This window comes from Frieseomelitta varia, unplaced genomic scaffold (assembly GCF_011392965.1).
Source record: "Frieseomelitta varia isolate USP_RPSP 00005682 unplaced genomic scaffold, Fvar_1.2 scaffold_965, whole genome shotgun sequence".
Lineage (NCBI taxonomy): Eukaryota > Metazoa > Arthropoda > Insecta > Hymenoptera > Apidae > Frieseomelitta > Frieseomelitta varia.
Window position 1 is genome coordinate 269022 of NW_025110773.1, and position 15399 is coordinate 284420.

Consider the following 15399-nt stretch of genomic DNA (forward strand, 5'->3'; position numbering starts at 1 on the left):
CTCGAAAACCACTTGATAAATTCTCCATATAAATTAATTCCAAGAATTACTAGCCGCCTCTCGTTAAATCTCCGTATTTCATAAAAGTAACGAGGCACAAATGAAGTCGTCAGAACTCGTTCCCCTCGGACAGAGAGACGCTCTTTTCCCGGAACACGAGTGAATTAATCTGACAAACATGGTCGACGATCTAACGATCGATCGCGGATCTCGACAGGCGGCTTGCAAAATAGGAACAAGATCCGCTGGGTATATCTGTAGAAAACAGTGGCGAAGTAATACGCGGCGTGAAACGAGTGGGAGAGCCTCTTACGACAGTCGCATATCCGCGTGGCAGTTACGCGACGTTTGTCGCTCTTGTCTACGAGGAACGATAAAAGGAAATGGCCTCTGGTATCGCGTATCTGTACAATCACTCGCGAGAGAGCCACGGTTCACCTAGATATGCTAATATAATTAGAAAAGAGCAAGGGACATTTGCAAGGCTTTTCCTTTGGAATACGACTGGTAAATTGCTCGACACTGCTAAGGCCACACGTGCGCCATTGCTTTTCGCCAGGGTGCAGATTGTTTCGTATTTGTCGATTACGCCTGAGAGGATAGGCTCTCGAATTTTGGCATTTGCCGATTTCGAAGTGGAAGGAATTTCGATTTACTTTTACAGACCCAGCGATTGAACTTCATTATCGAATGTGATATTCCTTTTCTTTCAAGCATCAATATCTTCATCTTGCGCACGTAGATGTCTGGCTAATTATGAGTTTGCCTTGACGAAAATCGATTGGTTCGCTGATGCGATAACGCTGCGATAAAAATGGGAGAGAGTGACCAACGACATTTAGAAGATTTTTCTTGACGGAAGTGTTTCAGTTCGATAATTATCAAAGGCTAGCTGCTCAACGATTCGCGTGCACTTTCGTTCAAGTAACATCTCGTGATTTTTCAATGTTATTTTCGTCGAATGTATTTGCGGCCGACGTAATTGAACGTTTCGTAGTTTACAGTGCCGTTTAATTCATCGTACGTATGTTAATGTTAATATCCAACTAAATTGCAAAATGCATTTACGTAACCGAAATAGCTGCGTTGTTCTATCAATCTGATTTTTAAATACGCACTACTGATTTATATTTTTTGAAAATAATAATAATCTGTATACCGAAAGATCATTGACAAATAGGTTAATTGAATCGAAACACTCTCTGCGTATCATTGTTTCAAAATTTTAGGTAATTAAAGGTCTCTCTCCAAGAATTTACGAATCAAAATATGCCGCGATTAATTTTGTACCCCATTCCAGACAATGACTGGAGTAAAAAATTACTGACATATAATATTATTATCAATTATTGTCAATTCAATTTTCATTGATAAGAGGAAACGACAAATAAACGAGCACATTTCTAGTTTCAATTAAATCATTGGCACCGTGTGAAATTAAATCAATGTCATTCGGAGGATTGATTAATGATCGTCATAGTGGCTGATGAAAGTGTTATCATTTCACAATGCCACGTAACAGAGACCGCCATTGTCAAGCTGGCTATCTACGTGCTACCAGAACTGACTGGCACAACAATACCAGCCGAGCCATAGTCCCTGCATAATATTAACGCCACACTCTGTCGCAACTTTATTATCGGCCAGCGTTACTACAAATATACTGACCCGTAGAAAACCGATCATAATTACCACTGGCGCTCGCAATTTTCAAACCGAACCGTGGTTCGGTTCCGTTCCACCGGGAATTAATTTGCCGGGAACGAGCAAACGTTTCTGTTCCGTAGGAGACCGATCGCGACTTTTTTTAAATTTTCGGATTTGCATACGAGGTTTGGGATTTCAGCTCGGGGAAACGAATCCCAGCGGATTGAGGCTGAAGCAATAGAAAAAAAAAGATCTTCTCTACGATTTTGATCAACTGTTTATTTTTTACAATGATATTTTATAATTTTGAGTGTGTGCTTTCTGGAAAGAGGAAAGTTAGGCGCAATTCCCAGTTAGGTTGGGATAATCTTCTCTATTCCCTTGTGTGAGAATATATTTCTTCGTATGAGGCAGTGGCGCAGGCAAGGTAATACGTTACACACAACGAAAAATATAACAGAGCCGCTGTACGTACATTGAGTAACAATTTAATTCTGTCGGGGCACAGTTCGTCAGGTCGATCCGCGAAAAGAGTCGTACACTAATAACTGGAGCAAAACGTTGTGTAAGCCAGTGGGTGGCCGCCTTTCTCTGCCGGCATTAATACGATCGTTGTATGCGAGAACAGCGATTTCTGCAGCCACCGGGGATCGAATTCTTTTTACGTCGGGGGGGGAGACATTAGCTAAGTTCGGATCGGCTTTGTGTGTAATAATTAGAACGGCCAGGCCACTCGATATTTTAATTATGCTACAGTCGTCTTAATTGGGCTTGATCACGGTGTCGACAGATCGCCAGGGAAATTGATAATCATGGTGAAATAATAATATCGGAAATAACACGCTCGCGGAATGGATTGCACGATTGATACTGGAATAATGGACAGTGATTTTACAACTTGGGTAATTATGAATTATTATTCCCCCTTCCCCGTAATTTACGGGAATTGTTCCTGTTTCCTTTTTCTCGTTCACGAGAGATAATTGTGGAATGAAATTTTGTACCTGCATTCTCCAAATGGGGCTGTGCAGTTTGTTCGAGTCGATTAATTGGACTTTGCGTTATGCAGAAGGATAAAGGCTTGAGATAAGATCGTAATTGGATTTTGCTCTCTGCGTGAAGAGAATCAATCTATTTTTGCAGGAATTGTTCCTTCTTGCGTTAGACACAAATTGTCGTATTGTTCGAGCTATCGCTAATATTCATTGATCTTTGATATTCATCGATCATCGAGCTTAGAATTTCTCCATTGAAATTGTAAAATAGATCGTCTTTGACAATTTCTTTTTTTTTTTTTTTTTTTTTAAAAAAATAAAAANAACCGCGGTTATTTTCGCGCCTGCGGAGAAAGAGAGAGAGAAAGAGAGAGAGAGAGAGAGAGAGAGAGAGAGAGAGAGAGAGAAGAGGGAGAAAGTGTTTACTCGTGACGAGACGTCAGGTGGATAGAGAAGATAATAACATCCAGGCACGAGATCACCGAGGTGGTTTTTCTCCGATGGTGTTTCGCGGATCGATCGCGAGGATGAGGAACTCGCGGCTGTTCGGACAGAATGACTCGTGCACGTTGTGAGGAAGCCCTGTGCGGTAACATGCGCGAGATCCTGCGTGCTTCCAGGGGCAGATAGCTCGTTCCAGAGAGAACAACAGCTGAGAGAACCCTAGTGGATCCTGAAGGATCGAGGCTCGCGCGGGACACCACAGGTTCGTCGATTTTTCATTTGATTTTCGTTGACTTTCCAACGAGCCAAGTTTTACACTTTGATCTATAGTGGGCCAGATTCGTAGTACAACATATTCTCTCACTTGGAGTTTGGAGCATCCTTTTCCATTTTGGACGAGACAAGCTTCTGTATACGTTTTTCTTCTGATTAATAACAATATTTTAATTATAATTTGATAAATATTGTTAAATATAGTATATATATATATATTGGTAAATATAGTTAATTAAAACTTCAGTATTGTGAAAAGATGAGACTAAAAATAAAATGTTTATTTATTTGAAAAAGAAGTTTCAACGTTTCCTTTTGATGAATAACAATATTCTAATTACAATTTGATAAATATAGTTTAATATAATATATATATATTGGTAAATATAGTTAATTAAAACTTCAGTACTATGAAAAGATGAGACTATGAATAAAATGTTTATTTATTTGAAAAAGAAGTTTCAACGTGCTCTAAAATTTTGAGTGGGAGTATATTTTTTCTCCTGGAAAGAAAAGTTGCTAAATATTATTATTACTAGCTTTTATTATATTTTATTTATCTTATTATGTTAATTCATTTTATTTTATTTTTTCATATTTGAATGAACTTGAATGAAATGTTATTGTTAGACTACGTACGTTTATTCACATTTTTCCATTGCTAAATAGAAATTTGTTTCATCCATTGAATATCACGATGCATGACTTGTTCTGGATCTATTTTATTTAATTTCGAACTTGGCGAATACATAAAAATCCGCAGTCTGCTAATTACCAGGATTCCTTCGTACGTTAGTCAGAATTAAATAACATTCAGAACACATTCTTACGTCCAGCGCACCTGTTACTTAAACGAAAAAGGCTTTCGAAAAATAATGTTTTATGTTTCAACGGTGATTGCCACAATTGTGAACACCTGAGCTATGCAGCACAACGATGTTTATAGAGACGCAAGTCATCAATGTATATATATCATAGTAATTTGTACGAGAGATTCCATTAGACACTTCGATATTGGTATAGCCATTAGGTTACCCTATATAGTGATGGAAATAATTGAGAAATTTTGATTTAAATAATGGATTTGAATCGATCCGTGTAATTTTCGTTGTGACGTTCCTTTAAATGGCTGCAATAAAAACTTCCAGGAATTTTCAAGTTGCTCCTGAAGCAGTCTGTTATTTAGAACTGATGTCAAGATCTTGAGTATCCAAGTATTGTAGCTGCACTAAATACGTATAATAATTCTTACTTATGTAGTCGCGAATAGTTTTGATGAAAATTGTCAATAAATTTGACGTGTAGTTGATTTATTTTTCCCTCCCTTGAATTTTCTAATAAAATACACTATAAATGTATAGTGTATTTCTACACCAGCTACGTACTGATAATATTCAATTGTCGTTATCTCGTTCATTCGTGTAAAAATTTCCACCACTCTCACAGCTAAACATACAATTATCCATATGGATCTGGAAATCAATCACAAATCGATATCATATATATCTATTTATCCTCGCCTCGTTTTTGGTATCGCAATGTAGCAATTTGTAGAAATTTGCGATTGAAAAGATTAATGAAAGACGAAAGCTAATCTCGCTTGGCATTTCCTCGGAGGGATTAACTCTGTTTCGTTGATGAATGTAGTCCACTAAGCAGCCTTCTAAACGGCTGAATTTATCGAGATAGCGTCTTCTGACAGGGGATTTTTTTTTTTTTTTTTTTTTTTTTAGAAATAATGAAAAGTTGTAATTTAGATCGATCGTGAATAAAAATCGATTACAACGTTACGTTCGTCTTCCCTTGTGGCCATTTCGTTGCTGACTTCGTTGCCGTCCGATGCACAGATGCATCTCTGACCAATTACAAAAGAATTCGGTGTCTATTCCTGTAAAACCTTTCACTTCCTCGGGAATTCATAAATTTTATTATCGCGCGAAGACTTATGGTAATTACTGCACTCAGTAGTAAAAAAAAAAAAAAATATCAACCAGTTCTCCTTCCATTGACCTTTAATCGGTTGTATTTCATCAAAACAAGTTAAGTTTTACGTCCATCGATGAATATAAATTATTTGTTTAATGATTAGATAAGAAGGACGATTAATAAAGACTCTAAGATTAGGATAGATTAGAAAGTTTTCTAGATAACATCGATAAGAAATAGAATCTCCAGTGATTGGATGTTAAAATAATTATTATCACTGTTAATATTTCTCGTTAAAATGTCGAAGAAATGGTACATGTGTATATCCATAAATTCCCAATGTGTTGAAATTATTATACACATGTCGGTGGATGTTCGTGTAATATAATAATTAATAGTGTAAATTCAAAATTTTACAGTCACTATTTAGAAAAACGAAAACCAGGAAAGAAATCTCTACGAGTACTGTATTTTATACATCCTGTATGTTCTTTTACCCAAATTTACCCAAAGTTCCTCTCCCTCCCCCTCCCCCCCCACTCATACGTACAAAAATCCCTTCAGATTCAGTTATGAACGATTGAACTTTGACCAAAAATGGTCAGAAGGCGATAGCTTTCAAATCGATCGGTCAGAATTGACGGAAAGCCGCGCCGGTTTCGCTGGTGGAGGTAAATTCGAGCGGCGGCACGAATCGAAACACAAGAGGTAACGAGCGAATTGTCGCGAAGGCCATCCAGCTCACTTTTCCCTTCGCACTTTTCTCAGCTGATCTCTGGGCCCTCTCGTTTGTTAGCACTCTCTTTCTCTCCGCCTTCTACGCCTATTCTGTTTTTCGCACTCGCACGACTCGGGAGGGAAAAAGTATGAATTCCAACCCGCTGTCTCAATGCCGCGCAATCGAATTTTTTCTCTCCAAAGCCATTGTCTCTCGATCAATCAATCATCAACGTGCGTTCGTGGAACGGGAGAACTGAAACGATATTAAACCCGTAAATGGCATCGTTGGTCCTTCGTGGGTTCAGGTTAGACGGAACTTTTACTTTCAAGGTTCAAAAAGAGGTTCGAATCGCCACGTCTGTCGTTTCACGCGCGAGATAAAAACATCACCGAGACAACTGTACCACGCCCACCGCGCAACTGTAATTGACGATTTCGTTAACACATTTCAGAGATGATTAATCCGTGTCTCGATTGCTCTCGATCGTTCAAGGTAGCTCCCTGTTGAAAGTTTTTCGACTAAAATTACAGTAAAATCATTTTTGATAAACGTTTCTTTTAATGTACAGCGGCAACACTCGTAAACGTAATTTGAACACTCGTGGAAACTGGACTGCAGATTTCTGCGTTCGTTTATGGAAAATTAAAAATTAATAATCCTAATTTCACGACACACTTTTCTTCTCTCTCACAATTTTCAGAATACTGTCATTTCACTTGAATGCTAATAATAATAATAAATTTTAAATACTTTTTTTAGGAAATAGGAAAATATACAAAATACTCGGAGAAACAGTATTTGTTGGCGAAACAAATTTCTGAACAGGTTTTGTTTCTTACGTGTGAAAAATTCCCACTGTATGTACAAATTACAGGGTGTTACAAGCGCGATATTGTCGATCTGTTAAATCTCTCCTTTCTCTTCTTTCACCTCGTTACGCTTCGAAAGCCTGTGGTTAGCGGGTGACAAATTAATTAACGATTTTTGGCAACATTGTCACGGTGAAAATTCCGATGATTTATTGATGCTATTGGCTTGAGAATTTCAAATTTATTTTTACGCGCTGGCAATTTCTCTTCCTTCCGCGAGTTCGATCTCGATCGATAATTACTTTCCACTTTAAACTATGCAGATACAATTCTCTTTTTATTCCAAGGTTATTAATGTTCTAGCGAGTCGTGGTGTTAGAAATATATATATATCCTCAACTTCTTTTTATAGTTTTCCATACCCGTGAAAAATAAATCTCACTGTTAATTTCGCAATTATTCTGGAAAGTGCGACGAAAAATTCCTAAAATTCTCCCAATTTTTCCAACCCCCAAACTTGCTCGCGCATCACCCAGGAAAAGTATAGCATAGTTAACTCATTTCCACGCTTGGAGACAACCTACAATCTGAAGGATACCGTAAGAAATTCCAATTTGCGACGATGGTCGAGAAACACCTTCCAATTTCCTCGATTTCCACAGACGAGGTCCCGATCGACGTCGAAACCCCGGGTTTTCCAATGCGGAGGCCAAATCATTTTCCCCGGTTGTCCACCGTATCCTTGGACTCGGCCTCCCCTCCAATTCTGGACCGGGTGACAGAGTCCGCGTAGAGAGGGAGAGAACCAGCGAGAGAGACCCTGCTCGGCACAACAGGGACAACCTGATCGAGCCAGCGATGCACGAGAGAGAGAAGCAACGGATTTCGAGCGAACAGGAGGGATAAGAAAGCCATGCACGTACTCGGTTTCCAGTGGAACGACGACTTTAGTCTGACGACCGCTTCCACCGAGCGAGGTTGACAAACCTATCGACCGTGTGTTCTGCGATCCGTGTTGCCCCCTCGTGTGCTCGAAACCTTGAATCTCCCGCGCCCCTTGACCAATGCCCATTCGTCGTTAACTCGTCGTTAAAAGAATTCTCGAAAAAGTGTGTTAACCTGTCTTTCGTCGTCTTTTAATATATTGCAATAAAATTCTTTTCTTTTCTTTTCTTTTTTTTTTTTTAAATTGAACGTGCCCTGCAAGACGCCAAGTTTTCAACGTTCCCTTTTAATGGAACAAATGGTCGTTTTGGCTCGCAAGACACTCTAGTGGCTAGAGTACTTGATCCAGAGTCTGCCTGGAGGGAAACAAAAATCGTGGCACGTGCCGCGACTCGAGGAATTCGCGACTCGAAGAAATCGTCGACTGTATATTCTGTGCAACCGCGGTTATTTTCGCGCCTGCGGAGAAAGAGAGAGAGAAAGAGAGAGAGAGAGAGAGAGAGAGAGAGAGAGAGAGAGANGGGGTTTTTTTTTTTTTTTTTTTTTTTTTTTTTTTTGCTGACAGGCTATGCCAGTCAGGTTAGCCACCTGTTGCGTAAGGGAATCCCCTCTATCAACCAACAGCGTGGAATCTTTATTTTTGTTTAGCGAGCTGCGACGACGGCGTGGCATTAAGAAAGCGTGCCTCCACGGTGTCACTGATTGATGACCGCGCGAAGACAATCCAACCAGGGGATCCCCCTTAGGTTTCACGACGCCACGCGCAATTGAAAGCCGATGGCTCTCGGCTACTCCCCGATGGGCGTTTATTTGGAAGCAGCGATTAGCAACTATTCTTCTCCCGTCTCTTTTTAGAGAGACGGACGAATGAAACGAAAGTTAATTAAATAGCTGGATGGATGTTCGTTTACGAACGATCAGTTGGGAGATTCGTTTGCTCTCAGGAGTTTGCATGCATCTTCTCGCGGCGATGAAAATGGAATTTTCTTTCGTTGATGGATTAGCTTCTTTCGTCTGTAGTTTAATTGATCGATGTCGATACGAATCCGCAACGGGCTTCTGATCAGAAATGTTTGTCAGTCTGGTTTGTCATTGATCCGCCGGATTTATTACGAACAATTCGCAATCGAGATTGCGTTTCTCGCGTTGTAAATAGGAAGAATTTCTCCCCTCGCGCGACGTTATCTAACAACGAGAAATCTAAAAAGTTCCGTTTCACTTCGTGGCGTGCTAGGTATCATAAATCAAAGGCAGCTCGCTATCGAGTGCAAGCGTCGACGCCTCGGTCCAAATACAGCTACTAAATCTTAAGACTTAAAGCGATGCAAACGAATCGATCCGATCGGCTTTGAGGATCGAAGATCAATTTTTTTTTAAAAATAATTTCGAAACTGCGTCGGCCCATGTCATTGTCGCGACGGATCGAATCAATCGTCGTCCTCTCGCTTCTTTCTTTTGCCTTCTTTCGCGCCGCCTACTCGAGCGAGACGGGAAAAAGAACGGAATCGGACCGGCAGCCGGTGCTTTCTACCAATTAGAAACCAGCGATAGCGGATCGCCGCGAACGATTCTCGATTCTTCTTTTTCTTTTTTTCGTTTCTTCTCAGCCTGCATCGTGAAATGTTTGTTTAAATGCCAGTTGAGATCCCAGTGGATCGGCTGGATCTGCTCGAAGGAAATCCTGCTGTAAATTTTTCTCCTTGAAGCGTGTTTAATGTCTTGGCGATTCTTTTTCTGTTTCATTCAGTCCGGTTTCTCGTTTTTGACTATCTTGAAAGTGCGTGATAATCGGTTGGAAACTCGATCCATGGTAGGGTTACGTTGAAAGAAAAAAGAAAAGAAAAAAAGAAGAAGGGAATCTGAATTATCTCAGCGGAACAGCAACAATTTAACTGAAGGAAAATCGCAAGGAAAAATCGTAAACCTGCGGTATAATGTGATTTCATCTGTCCGCGGTTTCAAGAGCTTCAGATCTCGTTTTTTCTTTTTTTTCTTCTGAATTTCCGATGTTATAAACCGTGGATTAACGCAATAATTAAGCATGAGATCGCTAATGCCGGTGATCGATAGACTTTCAACGCGAGGCAACGTTCGTCCCCTCGGAACGAGAGCGCAGCATAAATTCATCAGAAAGCCGGTTAATTGGCCGGACGATATCCAGAAACGGTTTTCATTAATGCAAATCGTTTCCCCTATGGCGGGATCGTTCGATAATTCAACAGACGATTCACGGTTCTAAACCGGTTCTACGAGTGTGGTCCAGCCGGAGAAAGGCGTTCATTCACGGGTCGAACAATAAATTATTGTGTCGAATTGAGCCGGCATAAATTGAAACGGCGAACAATGGAATTTACGCTATCCGTTCGATTACGTGGCTCGTTGTGCCCCGGTCGGTCACAAAAGAAATCAAGTGGAGGCGAATATACGCGAGACCACGACACATAGTACGTCTAATCTCTGATGAGGGGGGATTCGTCGCGATTAAAAAGACGAACAACGTTCGATTTTATTTTCTTTAAGTTTGCCATGGGTCAATACGATGCATGAAAAATTGTCAATCTAACAATAAGAAAATTATTTCTATCCTATGTTCATATATTTTCAGGCTAGTCACAAGAATGTCCAACATTCTTCCAATCTCTAATCACTTTAGCACAGGTAACGAATTATTACACAGAACCTCTGTCCACTTGCTGTACAATTAACTGCAACGCGTATATCACAGAAAGAAAATGGAAGAATATATAAAATGTGAATCTATTAGCCACAATACGTAGCTGCTGTAATACGTATCCGTGTAATATCTCTCGTCCACTTAACTGTAATACGTATCCGTGTAATATCTCTCGGAGAGAACAGAGAATTCGATCGCGAACGCGCAGTGTGTCAGTTAATTACAATCGAAAACGCAGGGAGAATAAATAGGATTTGTCAACTGGTTTCCCCGTCCGGCGATTTTTCTCGTTCACGGCTGGCGGTCTTACGCACGATTACCGACCTTTTCCGAAGAATGCAGACATTTGAACAAGTGGTTATCGAAAACGAAAGCTGACTGGTTACCCGGTTGTCCGGCAACTATCGCTGCCGGCGGTTCTGGTCGCGATATTCTACTCTAGCTTCTAGTCTAAGCTCTTCTTTCTCTCTCTTTTTCTCTCTCTTTCTCTCTGTTTTGATTCGGAAACGGCCGCCCGAGTTTTATGTAACTGGCTGGCCGCCAGCCAGTGAAATGTCAGATCGTTTGCTAATCTTTCCAAACCACTTCCACGCGGTTTTCGAAAATTCTCGAGCACTACCTTTCCTGATCATTAGGATTAGGGTTGCTCGGTAACTTGGCTCATTAAACTTATTCAAAAGGGATTGTTTTCGTGATTAGTGCATGATCGTTTTTTAATAAAATGCGCCGTTGATCGTATATTTACCATCATTAGTTGCAAGGACTTAATAAATTAATTGTAGAAAAGTATTATCAAATTACTCAGGTTTGACCAAATCCACTGCAGAAATAATTGCAACCTCAGAAGAAATTTTTCGACTAACCTAAACGTGAATTCGAATTGATACGACATCTGCATAATGACACGCAGTCAATATCTCAAGCTTTTCGACCGACCGGATATTACGTAAAATAACGTGCGTCTCGAAACTGGATTTCTTAGGTAACCGAGCGAAATAAAGAATAAAAGGCACGCGTGCTTAGAGTAATATGCAAATGCGCCGATTCACGAACGACAGCTTCGCTTTGCTCCGCCATCATTGCGATCCGCTTTCGCGTGCTTAGATGTATTAATAACTCGTCAAAATTTGTCGCTATGTTGTCCGCGGATGCCGATCATCCGATCTCGACGCTTATCAATTTCACATTTTCTCGCGAAGCAAGTCCAATTTGTAAAATTTTCATAATTTATCTTTCTTGCGATTTCTTTCTCGCGATTAGCCCTACAGTTGACATTTTTATTTCGTAATTATTTCGCAATTATAATTACACAACCTGTAATTCTCCAGTTTCTTTGAAACTTCTTAAAAAAAAAAAAAAAAAAAAATTCTATCGCGAAATCACCGATACTCAATTTCCAACTTTCCTCTTTTTATGAATTCGTGCGAATCCAATCACGCGATAACTTTCCACAATGCTCTTGTGGAAGGCGGCAAGAAGTGGACTGTTCCTCTTTTTTTCTCTTTCCTTCTTTCTTTCGTTTTTCTTGCTCCATCTGCTGAGCGATCAATGGCTCTCGAACGACAATCGATACCGCGTTGCGCAAGCCAGGCTTTTGCTCGGCGAAATGCATTGTCGCGCGAATGTGTCAAATTACGGAAAGACACCAGTCGCTGGGTGTCCATTCCTATGATTCTCTCTCTGCCACCCTCGAAACCGCAACTCGAGAGAGAGAGAATTTCTTTCCGCACGTTCCGTCACACTTATGTAAATCTTCGACAAATCGACAAGCTCTCATCGACACGGCAATCATACATATTTCGATACAATAATTTTCATCACCCGTGATTTCTTTTTTTTTTTATTACAAACGACATAATTTCCAATTCAATCCACAACTTGCGCATCCTTAATATTCTGCGCGATTTTTCATTTCAAGAGTCTCTGATTATGATGCCGAAGTGTTACCTTATTGGACAGACTGTTAGTAAAAATTACTATTTGAAGTAGAAATTGTAAAAATTAGTTTACGGATAGAAACTACTGTTGTGAGATGGATCGTTAGATCACTCTAAAGATTACCACTGTGTCGAAGAACTCTATCTGTCACGAATGTGATCGGTGTTATGTGCGGCATTCTGTAACAACGTATAAATTGTGGAACGTGTTTCGGCTACAGTCGTAAAGAGAAATTTACAAGGATCGTACAAGCAAAGTTCGGTATTCCTTACCGATTGACATCATCGATCGAGCCCTTTCGAAATGGAGAAAGTCGCTTTGTAATCTTCAATCTTGAAGAATTCGTGCTACGTTTCATTAAAATCTAATTTTTCTCCATCATTGAAATGCATCGAGATACATTGAGAAATCACGTGTGCTTGATCGATAATTATTTATCACTTCGAACTCAATCCCAACCTAAATCAAGAGAAACGTAATTTTATTCGTAATCTTCAGTATAATTTAACTTATTATTATTTACTACTATTACTATTATATTATTTATTATTATATTATTACTATTATATTATTTACTATTATATTATTACTATTATATTATTTACTATTATATTATTACTATTATATTATTTACTATTATATTATTACTATTATATTATTTACTATTATATTATTACTATTATATTATTTACTATTATATTATTACTATTATATTATTTACTATTATATTATTACTATTATATTATTACTATTATATTATTTACTATTATATTATTACTATTATACTATTTACTATTATATTATTACTATTATATTATTTACTATTATATTATTACTATTATTACTATTATATTATTATTATTATTATTACTATTATTACTATTATATTATTATTATTATTATTATTATTATTATTACTATTATTAATTATTACCTATTCTTACCTATCATCAGAGTTGTTAAAATAATGATCTACTAGTCATAATATGTATTAGCAAGCGACACTGTTATCCCTAAACGTCTACAGTTTTAAATCCAGACCATCCTCGATTCCCAAATTCCAACAGGAATTCCGAGAAATTACGAGAATTTTCCCTCAATTTTTTCCAAGTTTCACACGTGTAAATAAACGTAATTCCATTGTACAAATTAGTAACATTTGTACGTGTCCGCGTTCACGTCACACGGACAGATTTGCAGCGGCGTTTGTTTCCCAATTTTCGATGGCGAACGTCATGGAAATGCAACGGGGAACGTGCCCGCGACACTTCTAACGAATTCTAATGAATTCCTCGAAAGTGTCTGGCGAAACGACAGCCGAACTGATTTGTAGCGCGCTCGAATTTCACACGTGCTATGGCAAAACAAATGACATTCTCTCTCTTTCTCTCTCTCTCTCTCTCTCTCTCTCTCGTAATAAGAAAAATATTTCCACGGTGTGCGCGACAGACTCGACGATCGATTGTGGCGAATTATAATATGGTTCTCGATCGGTTTCGGGGAAAAATGTTGAGCAAGACCGCAAGAGTGTTAAATAAGTTTATTTATCACGCTACGGGCAGAAAATTGACATTTCACGGAGTCTCAACGTGCGGCGGTAGCCTTTCGTAACAGTTTCGCAACCGTTTTATTATTCCGTTTTATTAAAGACGCGCATTAAATATGGATATAGTGTCTGCCACGCGGCGCGAGATCGCACGATAGCGGATTTATTGTAACACGGAAACGCGGCGCAGATATATAATGATCGATTAACGTCGTATGCAACGTCGTATGCCAATGGCCCACGATCAGACACGTCTTGGTTATTCATTTCCTCGATGCTCTTTACCTTGTAATCGTTGAAATCTGACAATGAGTTCAACAGTCTCGATGGCCTGTTCGAATGATCTACGTTCGATCATTCGCCGCGGAAGATTAAATCTCCAATGAGAGATTTGGTAAATTTAAATCTCCGATCTCAACAACTGTTTTTCTTTAATTTCTTTCGAACGTCAATGTTTCAATAACAAGTTTGGCAAACCTTTCTTTACTTTGCCCATTTCTGTTCTTATCGTAACCCTTTTAACATGACGTTTCTTTTTTAAAGTAACAAGAAAGAAACGGAAATAGGTAATATATCGGGGAAAGCCGGTGAAACTTACCATAGATCTGTATGTAGAAACTAAAGTTACTTCTCTATCTCTCTAGTACTTCGTGGAATTCCTGAATTATTTGGGAATTCAGGTATACACGAAGCAATGTCCAACAGAGCACAAGCCTGCGCGCGCGCAACCAGATAAATAAACGAAATTATTATTCGGAACATGGAACAGTTCCGTCCGTTCTTTGTATGTTAATAAACGTGCCGAGAGCCCCGCGGAATTTCGTTCGCTGGAAATATTGTCGCTCGAATTCCACGGGACCGCGGGCATTTTGAAAGTGTAATGAGGCAGACACGCGAGCCAGCCATAAATAGGTATCGCCGCGGCGATCAACAAATCGGTCATTTAAGCGCAATCGAACGGCGAGCGGAGATTTGTTTTCCATGTGTAACAATTTACATAATCTGGGCTGGCAATCGCTCATAAGCTCGCAGGCCACAGTCTGTCCTCTATTAAACGTAAACGGAGAAACGGACGAAAGTCTGCGCCAGCGAGATTTACTTAGGAAGTTTATTGTTCCTTCTCCGAGAGATCTTAACTTGTGCGTTCGACTTTTCAGTGGAATTGTAACGAGTCACAAGCTACCTATGCCTGCGCATAAATTACATTTCTACCGGGATTCTATTGAGTCGTTGCAGTTTCATTGCAGTTCAACTTCATTTCGCCTGTCAGTGCGTTAATAATAGTTTATTATTTCACGATTGGATTCTACAGGGCGGGCCAAAAGTGTCTTCTCAATTGTTTTTCTTTTAATGAAACATCAAAATGTCGAGAAAAAACTAATTTTATTAATTTTGAATTAAATTCAAGTTCAAACGTGATTTTATTTCTTCTGTACTTTAATCTTTAAAAGGAAAATTAAAGAAAATATATAATAAAAAGT

The 15399-nt window shown here is 39.1% G+C and overlaps 1 protein-coding gene across 3 annotated transcripts in view; it reads left to right on the forward strand.

Annotated features, from left to right (window-relative positions):
* Positions 1 to 15399, forward strand: part of LOC122538152 (serine-rich adhesin for platelets-like) — a 59906-nt gene that overhangs the window by 6501 nt on the left and 38006 nt on the right. Inside the window, exon 1 of one of the 3 annotated variants that reach the window (XM_043671974.1) lies at positions 2973 to 3348. The exons of the other annotated variants lie outside the window; for them this stretch is intronic. The gene's annotated coding sequence lies outside the window, so the exon portion shown is untranslated. Of the gene's footprint in view, positions 1 to 2972; positions 3349 to 15399 lie in introns of those variants that run through there. 3 annotated transcript variants of the gene reach the window in all.